Source organism: Lithobates pipiens, unplaced genomic scaffold, assembly GCF_037356315.1.
Source record: "Lithobates pipiens isolate NorthernLeopardFrog02 unplaced genomic scaffold, aLitPip1_a1.2 Scaffold_22, whole genome shotgun sequence".
NCBI lineage: Eukaryota > Metazoa > Chordata > Amphibia > Anura > Ranidae > Lithobates > Lithobates pipiens.
This window is the reverse complement of record NW_027507784.1, coordinates 91,518,713-91,529,270: the sequence shown is the minus strand read 5'-3', so window position 1 is coordinate 91,529,270 and position 10,558 is coordinate 91,518,713. Positions and strand designations below refer to the sequence as shown.

At 41.5% G+C, this 10,558-nt stretch overlaps 1 protein-coding gene across 2 annotated transcripts in view; it reads left to right on the top strand.

Annotated features, from left to right (window-relative positions):
• Positions 1-302: 302 nt before the first annotated feature.
• The window catches only part of PLCD4 (phospholipase C delta 4), a 149,228-nt gene continuing 138,972 nt past the window's right edge, over positions 303-10,558 (top strand). The window contains exon 1 of one of the 2 annotated variants that reach the window (XM_077447883.1): positions 303-432. The gene's annotated coding sequence lies outside the window, so the exon portion shown is untranslated. The remainder of the gene's footprint in view (positions 433-10,558) is intronic. The other variant, XM_077447884.1, reaches the window with a different exon arrangement.

Genomic DNA, 10,558 nt, shown 5'->3' with positions numbered 1-10,558 from the left:
GTAAATAACCCCCACTGTATATAATAAAGAGTTAAAAAGATGTAAACATTAATGACACTTTCAGATACAAATTATTTAATTCTGAATTTTTATTTTATAAAAAAAAAAAAGAAAGTGTATTAGAAAAAGCCTTTCCAGATCTCTGTAAAATGACTGTTATCAATTATAGGATTAATAGTGGAGGGTCAGTAATGGGAGAAGGGACACAAATTGTTTTGTGGGCGGGCAGCAGACACTTGAGAGTACGTCTTTAAGAATGGATAGGGAGCGCAGACAAGGAATGGGCAGGGCTGGATGGGGAGTTTATAGTGTGTCCTTCTCATCCTCTTACACAGTGTACCGGGGAGAGTCACAGGCTGCGGACCAGGGAATTGTCCTGCTGGGCTGTGCTGAGGAGCTGCTGGACCGCCTGGAAGCATGACCCTGACCCAGGTACCCCCCTACACCATACACATACTGCTCTATGCATCACTGGGTGACAATAGGGATCCTAGTCTATTGTTATCTGAGTCTCAACCTTTACTCTAGAATAGAATAATAGATTTCTGAAGGATTTGAAGTCTAAAATTCATCCTACAATTACCACTACTGTTATCATTAGTAATAGTATAATATTATGAATGTCATTATATGTAAACAAGGAAAGATAATAAAACAACACAAGACCTTTTAATAAACACCAAAGGATACAAAGTACAATATAACAACAACAACAAAAATATACAAATTATATCTTTGTCCGACTTTGTAAATGTTTCTTTTATAGAGTTTTTATGGCTTTAAGGTATACTATTAGGTATATTATTAGGCATATCATCCTTTATCTTCATACGACACATAAAAACTCAATACAACGTATTGAAAATGCAAGCACATTGATGTGCTTTTAGCATGCATTTATGTGTGCATTTGTTTTTATAGGCCTTGCATGTGTTTTTTTTTTTTTTTGTCATTCTGTTATTTATTTCCTTTATTAAGATGTTATAGGCATAAAATAAGACCATCTTTCTCAACCTTTTCAATACAGAGGAGCCCTTGAAATATCTACGGTTTCAGGGAACCCTTGCTAAAAATGACTGAGGGGGCTATTTACAAAAGGCAAATCCACTTTGCATTTGTAAATGCACTGAAAGTGCACTTGGAAGTGCAGTCGCTGTAGATCTGAGGGGAAGATCTGAAATGAGGGGAAGCTCTGCTGATTTTATCATCCAATCATGTGCAAGCTAAAATGCTGTTTTTTATTTTCCTTGCATGCCCTCCTCAGATCTACAGCGACTGCACTTCCAAGTGCAATTCCAGTGCAAAGTGAATTTGCCTTTCGTAAATAACCCCCTCTATCTACAACTCATGATACATTAGTGTGAGGGGCAGTCGCGGCTTGTGATCAATATTTTTTTGGGGGGGGGGGGCGGCATAGCCATGGTGCTGCTCGCTCCTGCTACTCCTCGCTTCGGGGCCATTGTTTCTCCTCCCTGACGAACAGGAACGGGGTCCTGAGACCCGATTGGTCGGGAGTCCTAAGACTCCTGGCCAGTCAGGTCTCAGGACCAGCTTCCTGATTGGCCGGGAGGAGAAACAGGAAGACAATAGTGAATATTACTGAATGAGAACAAAAATGGAGTGGGACTTTACATGTACCTTACAGGGTCTAATAAATCCACATATCAAAAAGGCTTAAAAAATAAACAAATATTAAATTTCCATATACAAATGGTTAGATTTAAAAAAAAAAAAAAAATTGAATACAACAGGTTAAAACCCACAGTTACTGTAAGCCTATCCAGGATGTGCTGGTCCTGGCTGAGGATTCGAGAAAACTGGCCTACACGTTTCGTGGGGAGTCCCGCTTCATCAGGGCCTTAGATTGGGGCAAAAATTTGTACATATACTGCAAAGATATACAAACATATTATTAACATATATAAACATTAACAAATAATTATATTACCAAGAAATATTAAACATTAAAAACTGTAGGATCATAATTGCCTCACATTCATCCCTCGTACTCTTCTAACAATAGTGAATATTCATTTGCTATTGTCACACAACTGTGTGGGCTCAAGGCGCAGTGTTCTGCTCCCCGAGTCCACCCTTTTTTTTACACCAATTAGAGCCTCAGGCTCTAATCATGTGCTTCAAAAAAAAAAACCATTGAAATCCATGCATCAGGCACCCTGCGTGTAGGTTAGGGTCTGGGCGCATTGATTAGGGGGGCATCACCCCTGTCCCCCTTATGGACAAGCTGCCGCTGGTCATTGGGAAGAATGCTCCTTACGCTTGTGGTCATTGGGAAGAATCACCCCCTTACAGATAGCTAAAAAGATGAATGGTGTTAGTGGGAACTTATCTGAGAGGCAGAAATTGCTCATTGCTCAAGGAACCCCTAGGAACTTCTGGAGGAACCCTGGTTGAGAAACCCTGCAATAAGCTATACAAGATACATATCATCAACTGGGTCCTTTGACACCATACTACACAAAAAAACTCACTGCAACACATTGAAAAGTCATGCATGTTGATGTGTTTTTAACATGCATTTTTACACGCATTGGGGGTTATTTACGAAAGGCAAATCCACTTTGGACTGAAAGTGTACTTAGAAATGCAGTCGCTCTAAATCTAAGGGGTAGATCTGAAATGAGGGGAAGCTCTGCTGATTTTATCATCCAATCATGTGCAAGCTAAAATGCTGTTTTTAATTTTCCTTGCATGTCCCCCTTGGATCTACAGCGACTGCACTTCCAAGTGCACTTGCAGTGAAAAGTGGATTTTCCTTTAGTAAATAACCCCCATTGTCTTTCATTTTTATACGCCTTGCATGTGTTTTCATGTCACTCATTGTGAATTGATAGGTCCCTGGAAGGGTCAAAGTACTAACAACAATTTATTATTATTTTTTCCAAAAACTATTTATTTTTGATATCTTTACTTTCAGTTGCATTGTGTTTACATGCTTTCATGCGCATTGTGTCAAAATGCACACAAGTTGTATTTTAGCACAATGCACTGCACTGCAATACACATGTGGTGTAAATCAGGGACCGTATTGTTGCCCTTGCAGTGACCTGCTTTAATCCAATGCAGAAAATTGCAGGTCACTGTACATGTGAATGAGCGCAAAAATTCCAGTAGATTATTGCAACAATATTATACATACTGTATTTTTACAATATAATATTAATATAAGGCTACTTTCACACTGAAACGCTTTACAGGCGCTATGCTCCGCTCCTTATGCGCCCCCTGCCCATTGAAATCAATGGGCAGCGCTGCCAAAGTGCCGCTTTTCTGGAGTTTTTAACCCTTATTCGGCTGCTAGCGGGGGTTAAAAGCCCCCCGCTAGCAGCCGAAAAAACAATGGTAAAGCAGTGCAAAAAATAGCAGCGTTTTACCGCAGATGCCCCAGCGCCTCAGTGTGAAAGTGCCCTGATAGTACAAAAGGTTGGCTTGGAGGGGAGATGGGGGATAGAGTGGAGGAGCTGTGTGGTAGGGACTAATATATACCTTGTGGGGTTGATTTACTACTGAAGGCAAATAGACCGTGCACTTTGCAAATTGCAGTTTCTCCAGAAGTTAGTAAATGAGCAGAAGCTCTGCTGACTTCCATCATCCAATCATGTGCAAGCAAAAATGCAATCATGTGCAAGCAAAAATTTATTTTTTTCCTTGCACGTGATTGGGTATTGTTTGCAAAGTGAAGCCTTAACTCATTTACTAACCTCCGGAGAAACTGCACTTGCAGAGGGCAACTGCACTTTGCAAATTGCACAGTCTATATGCCTTTAGTAAATCAACCCCATTGTCAACCTGTAAGGCTAGGTTCACACTTATGCCTTGCGGGAAATGCCGTGATTTGTGCACGTTTCTCGCACCTCATTGTAATCGCGCTGCCCTTGCAATCTGCTGCAGTTTTCAATACAAAGTTAACAGCACCCCAACGCAGCTTACAAATGCCTGCCTGCACCCAGGATCGCATGGTACAAAAAGGGTGCATGCGATTTGAGCCCCTTCAAAGTGAATATGCTCAAATTGCCCCACACTGCATTGCATGTGAATTGCACAATAATGTGGTGCGGTTCCAGTGCGATTCACATGAAGGGTACAGTTTGAACCAAACCTAATACAGAAAATTCCAGTAGAAGGCTAGACAGGAGGTTTCCCCGGGGCAACTTTGTAACATTTTCTTTTCTTTTTTTTTTTTTAATCAAATACTTTTTTTTTTTTTTTTTGCAAAAACATATAAACAAATATAACAAATTAGTCCATATCATATCATAAAGTAAAAAATCCAATAAAAAACAAACAAAAACATAAACCAAACATACTTTGTACCTCTCGGAGTGACTTAGCATATAATGAATATAACATACTAAAATTATAAGTACACTTTACACAACAAAAATTGTAGCCATTTCCTCCAAGCAGCAACAAATTATCTTATTTTTACACTCTCTATACCTCTCTCTTCTACCACTACTCCTTACTTCTGTCTCCTCTACCTTCACTCCTCTCGACTAGAAAAAGCATCATATAATTCATGAATAGGTTTTATCCAGTGTAACCATTTTTTATTAAATATTTAGGGTGTACCTCTATGTTTGTATGTAAATTTTTCTCTTTTAAAGCGGGATTCCACCCTAAAGTGGAACCTCCGCTGATCGGATCCCTCCCCCCCTCCGGTGTCACAATTGACACCTTTCAGGGGGGAGGGGGGTGGAGATACCTGTCAAAGACAGGTATTTACACCCACTTCCGGGCATAGACTCCCGTGGGAGTCTACGCCATTTCCTGCCCTGCCAAGCTGTCTGCTGGGACACACACGGGTCCAAGTGACAGCGCGGAGATTTCCTATTGCGCGACGCAACTCGCGCATGCGCAGTAGGGAACCGGGAAGTGAAGCCGATTCGCTTCACTTCCTGATTCCCTCACCTAGAATGGTGGCGGCAGCAGCCGAGGGCCGAGCGATCGATCGGCCTCGGCTGCCGGCATCGCTGGAACCCGGGACAGGTGAGTGTCTATTTATTAAAAGTCAGCAGCTGTAGTATTTATAGCTGCTGGCTTTTAATATTTTTTTTTTTTTGGTGGAATCCCTCTTTAAGTATATAATTGAGTTTCTCAACCCATTGTTTATGGGTTGTGGAGTCAATAGATGTCTATTTTTGTAGAATAACTTTACGTGCTAAGGCTCCATGCACACTGGAGCTCATAAACGGAAGTTTTTTAGAGTTTGGGTGGTTTTTTTTTTAACAGCCCATAAACTCCACTCTATGGGGGTTATTTACTAAAGGAAAATCCACTTTGCACTGAAAGTGCACTTGGAAGTGCAGTTGTTGTAGATCTGATGGGGACATGCAAGGAAAGTAAAATCAGCGTTTTAGCTTGCACATGATTGGATGATAAAATCAGCAGAGCTTCCCCTCATTTAAGATCTACCCCTTAGATTTAGAGCGACTGCACTTCCAAGTGCACTTTCAGTGCAATTTCAAATGCACTTTGCACTTGTAGTTTGCACTTGTAGTGTAAAGTGGATTTGCCTTTCCTAAATAACCCCCTATGGGGGTTATTTAGGAAAGGCAAATCCACTTTGCACTGTAAGTGCACTTGGAAGTGAAGTCGCTCTGAATCTAAAGGGTAGATCTGAAATGAGTGGAAGCTCTGCTGATTTTATCATTCTATCATGTGCAAGCTAAAATGCTGTTTTTTATTTTCCTTGCATGTCCCCCTCAGATCTACAGCGACTGCACTTTCAAGTGCACTTGCAGTGCAAAGTGGATTTTCCTTTAGTAAATAACCCCCTATGTATCCATGCACACATGGACGTTTTTTAACTTTTATCAGCAGTGGAGTTTATGGGCTGTTCTCTGAAGCCATAAAATCGCATTCAAAGTGCAGTTTTTCTGACTGCTAAAAAGCAATAAACGCCGATAAATGCACATAAACGCTCATAAATGCATGTTTATTAGCATTCGGCCTTTTTTTTCAGTGCATTGTGGGAGTTTGGGAATGCATTGTGGGATTTTTGGAGTGTCCTCTGTATTTTTATTAAAAATTCCCATATACGCTAATGCTAAAAAACGCACATAAACACTAGTACAAAACACTGTTAAAAGCATGTTTTTCAACCAGTGTTTTCTGCCAGCAATCTAGCGTCCAGAAAAAGCTTTTTTGAGCTCCAGTGTGCATGGAGCCTTAATATAGGGATCGTATCCACATAATATGCATTTCTATTGGTAATGCTCCATCAGGTATTAACATTTTCTGTAATAAAAGATTTATTGATTTTAAGGTATACAAGAAAGATACTATCAACCAATTCAAATTCCAATAGATTACTGCAACAATGATATATATATATATATATATATATATATATATATATATATATATATATATATATATATATATATATTAGGGCTGTTACTGATTCAAATTTTCTTGTTCGATTAATCATTTTGTTTTTTAAATCGATTAATCGACAAATTTTGATTAATTCTAACGCACATACAGATCCAACTACTTTTAGCTGATCTTCTTGCATTGCATTAGTCAGTGGTAAATGTGGTATACACTATATAGAATCACCCGACACTAGTTAGTTTCCACAATCCATGACTTAACTTCACAGTTCACAGAAATATGTTTTAAATTCAAACTGTAGCACTGACTGAAGTCTTTTTTTTTTTCCATAGTAGAGTGACAATCCCTCCACCTCCGGTCTAACCAATCACTCTCACCTTATGGCATGGACCACTGTGCAAACAGGTGGTCATGCAAGCGGGTATCAAAAGGGTTAACACGAACCATAAACTTCTCTCACGTCTCCTTAGATCTCAGCAAGGACGCCAGGTCATGGGTAGAAAGAAAAGATCAAAGTGCTCACCTCTTAAGTATACAATTTAATTTGTGTGTTCAAACACAAACTACTCACATAAAGATGATAAAAACACAGCATGTAAAGCCGGCAATCGTGTTAGTTCCGTAGGGCAGCAGCGGGGGACGTCATGCGTAGCTCCTCCCCCGTACGCGTTACGTTCAATCAGAACTTCAACTTCACTGGACTCCTCCCCCCTTCCCTTCGTTAGCAGACGGATGCACTAGGGGAAGGGGGGAGGAGTCCGGTGACGTCGATGTCCGTGATGTCACCAGATCTCTGACGGAACTCCCTGAAGACCCGGAAGCCAGCGGAGAGGTCAGTACCGATCAAAAGAATTTTGATCAATCAAAAAAATTAATTGATTAATCGAGGAATTAATCTTTCATTTCCACAGCCCTAATATATATATATATATATATATATATACACACAGTACATAATATTTATAACAGTGCAAAGGGTGGACTTGGGGGTAAGGGTGGGGGTATAGAATTGAGGAGGAGCGGGGTAGGGATCCAATCTTGTGTGGGAGAAGCCAAGGTGGGGTATTACATGGAAGTGTATTGTGTTTTGTACACTTTTTTCATATGTTGGTATTTTTATGAGGGAGATGCAATGAAACTTTTAGGCCTATATGGGATTGTCTTGTAAGCATTTATCGGCTTATTTAATAAGGAATAAAGCAATATGTAGGACAGGATTTTAACCAATCAGAATTCACCTCTCCTCCAATATCTTCTATTCCAGATTCGGTTTAGTTTTTCTTCTTTGTTTCCCTCTCTATAGAAGGGTTACAATGAACTTTCTGTTACATTGTGAGAGCCGCCTTGGTATCTGGGTTAAGGAGAGATAAGTCGTTCATCCAACTGTGTGAACTCTTTGGCTGTATGGAAAACAGATTTAAACCGTCTGCCTAAGTTTGAGGTTTGGCGAGGGGAGCCGCAGTCACCTGTGAAGAAAGAGGCTCAGGGACTTACTTTATGTAATATCCTGCAAAGTCTCATGGCCGATGGTATACTATTACCAAATACACACGCTCTGCCCATTCCATCACGACCCCTCCAATCTCATGCAAGGAAAATGCATTTTTTTATTTTTTTTTTATTTCCCTTGCATTCTTTTAAAGCTTTGCCTCATTTACTAAGCTCTGGAGCAACTGCACTTGCTTATGCATGGTCTATTTGGCTAAGTAACTTTCTTGGAATATTAAGGACCATATTCATCATTTGATAATAATTTATTGCAGATTATTTATTTATTTAATTGAAAAAGTCCCTGACTCACAAGGTGATGATGATAGGTGCTTTGTCCACACAGTGTATACAACAGGTCCCCTTAATTGCCCTCCCTGCTCAGCTTCTGCTCTCAATCTAAAGACCATCGGAAATGCCGACATAAAAAGGCAGATGGGCGTACACACACGGTCAGAAAATCTGATGAAAAGCTCTCATCGGACTGTTTCCATCAGAAATTCCATCGGCCGTGTGTACGTGGCATTGCCGCACATATGCCTTGACCATCTACATAAACATATCTAAGCCCCTGTACACACGGTTGGAGATTTCAACAACCAAATCCGTCGGATTTTGTCCGTCGGATCTTGTCCGAAACTGTTGCATACACATGGTCGGAATAAGTTGTCGAAAAATCCGATCATTCAGAACGTGATGACGTAATTTTGTTACGACGGGACTACGTTCAGGCTAGTAGCCAATAGCTTTGATGTAGGAATTTGATCTGAGCATGCGTGGCACTTGGTCCGATCAAAATTCTCTACACATGATCGGAGTATGTCCGATCTAACCAGTTGGTCGGAAAATATTTCCAACAAGTTGGAAAATTGGGTCCGACGGATATTCCGACGTAATCAATCCGATGCATACCACACACAGTCGGATTATCCGACAACACGGTCCGATAGGACACATTCCGACGGATTCTCCGACCGTGTGTACAAGGGCTAAGACATCCCAGCGTGACGCACTGAGCACTATCTATCAATAAGTAGAGTATACACTGTCATGACCACATATTCTGTGCAACGCCGGGCCCATTGTTCTTGGACCCCGCCTCCGATTATTTACCTATATTTGTTTTGTATCTTTGTATTTTTTTATACCCTCAGTTATGGCTCTTCTGTTAATTTCTTAGAAAAGCAATCTGTCTATAACCAGCTCCAGGAGGGATAACCCTGGCGTATAGAGCCAAGGAGCCCACAGTAACTCAAATTTTCCTGGGCGGCCCCTGTGTTGATAAATGTACTTTTCCAAGCGTAATGTAGCTCCCATCTGAGCTATCCATTCACGCAACCTAGGAGGGTCACTCGCTCTCCAGTGTTAAGGATAAGTTTACGGGCCTGGAAAAGAGCTCTACCAATCGCCTTCCATGGGTTCTCCTCAATTGGGAGATCGTCCATAATGCCTACAATACACACTTTTGGGTCTTGTGGAACCTTTACCATGAAGACCTCATTGATAGTTTCAATGACTCTCCTCTAATAGAGATGTAACTTGGGGCAGCGGCACATTAAATGAATGAGATTTCCATGGTCCCTGGCGCACCTGGTGCATTGATCATTTCCCCCAATCCCCATCTTGTACAGTCTGGCCGGCATAAGGTGCACCCTCATTACAATGTACAATTGTGACAATCGCTGTGCCTTGTTAAGCGAGCACCTTTGTATTGCCTGCAGGGCCTCTGCCCATTGATCCTCCTCAAATGTTCCTACGTCCCTCTCCCATGAGGTAGTCACCTTTGCCGGGAAGCCTGGCAAAAATATGGGAAGTAGCATAGCTTATGATCTGGATATAAAGCCCATGTAACTGGGGACTTCTATCATATAATGAAAGATTGGGGTGGGGGATTGTATCCATGGGTTGTTTCCTGCTTGTGCCTTGATGGCATGCGTAAATACTATTTTTATTGATACTGATTGATATTGATTGCTAATACTATTTTTATTGATTGCTACGTGTAACTTTCTTTGGCAAATAACGGAATTGCCAAAAAAAAAAAAAAGTATTGCGGTAGCATCGCTCAGGTGTACACAGGGCCTGAAGGAGCCCCATGAAAGCTCCAAGTCGTGACTCTCGCCCTCATGTGACAGCGCTGGTGCTTGAGTGTCCAAACAACCGAGCTCCAGGGGTGTCAGGGAGCAGCGCTCCACCCATAACTGGCCATTTGTCTTCACTCCTGGCAACCAAATGGAGCAGCTGAGGATCAAAGGCATGTGTATGGGGCTCCATACACACAGACGGTCAGGGGAGGGGGCAAACAGTCCATTAGGTTCACAGGTGGCTAAATGTATGCTCTGGATACAGCTGCAATCTGTACTATGCTCACTTACGAACTGGACAATTAGCTGCAGCCAGAAACTCGGCAATAATGTCATCCCTGGCAGCATACTGTCTGCGTCTGCGTCTATGGTCGGTCAGGGGCTCTGTTCTCCTCTAATTACTCAGATGAATGGTTTCATATGAACAGCGGAGGTTTTTATGGAGTGCAGATCTTACAGCCACCACTGTGTTTATGGCGTGCTTAGCTCCACAGCAACAATGTGGCTTTAGTGAACCTTTTGCCAAGTCCCGCCGATGCTCACCATACACCCTGCAATCCGACTGTACAACCTCCTTTAGATCTACCAACAACCATGTAGTTCAAGGGCCTGCCTAATTGGATACA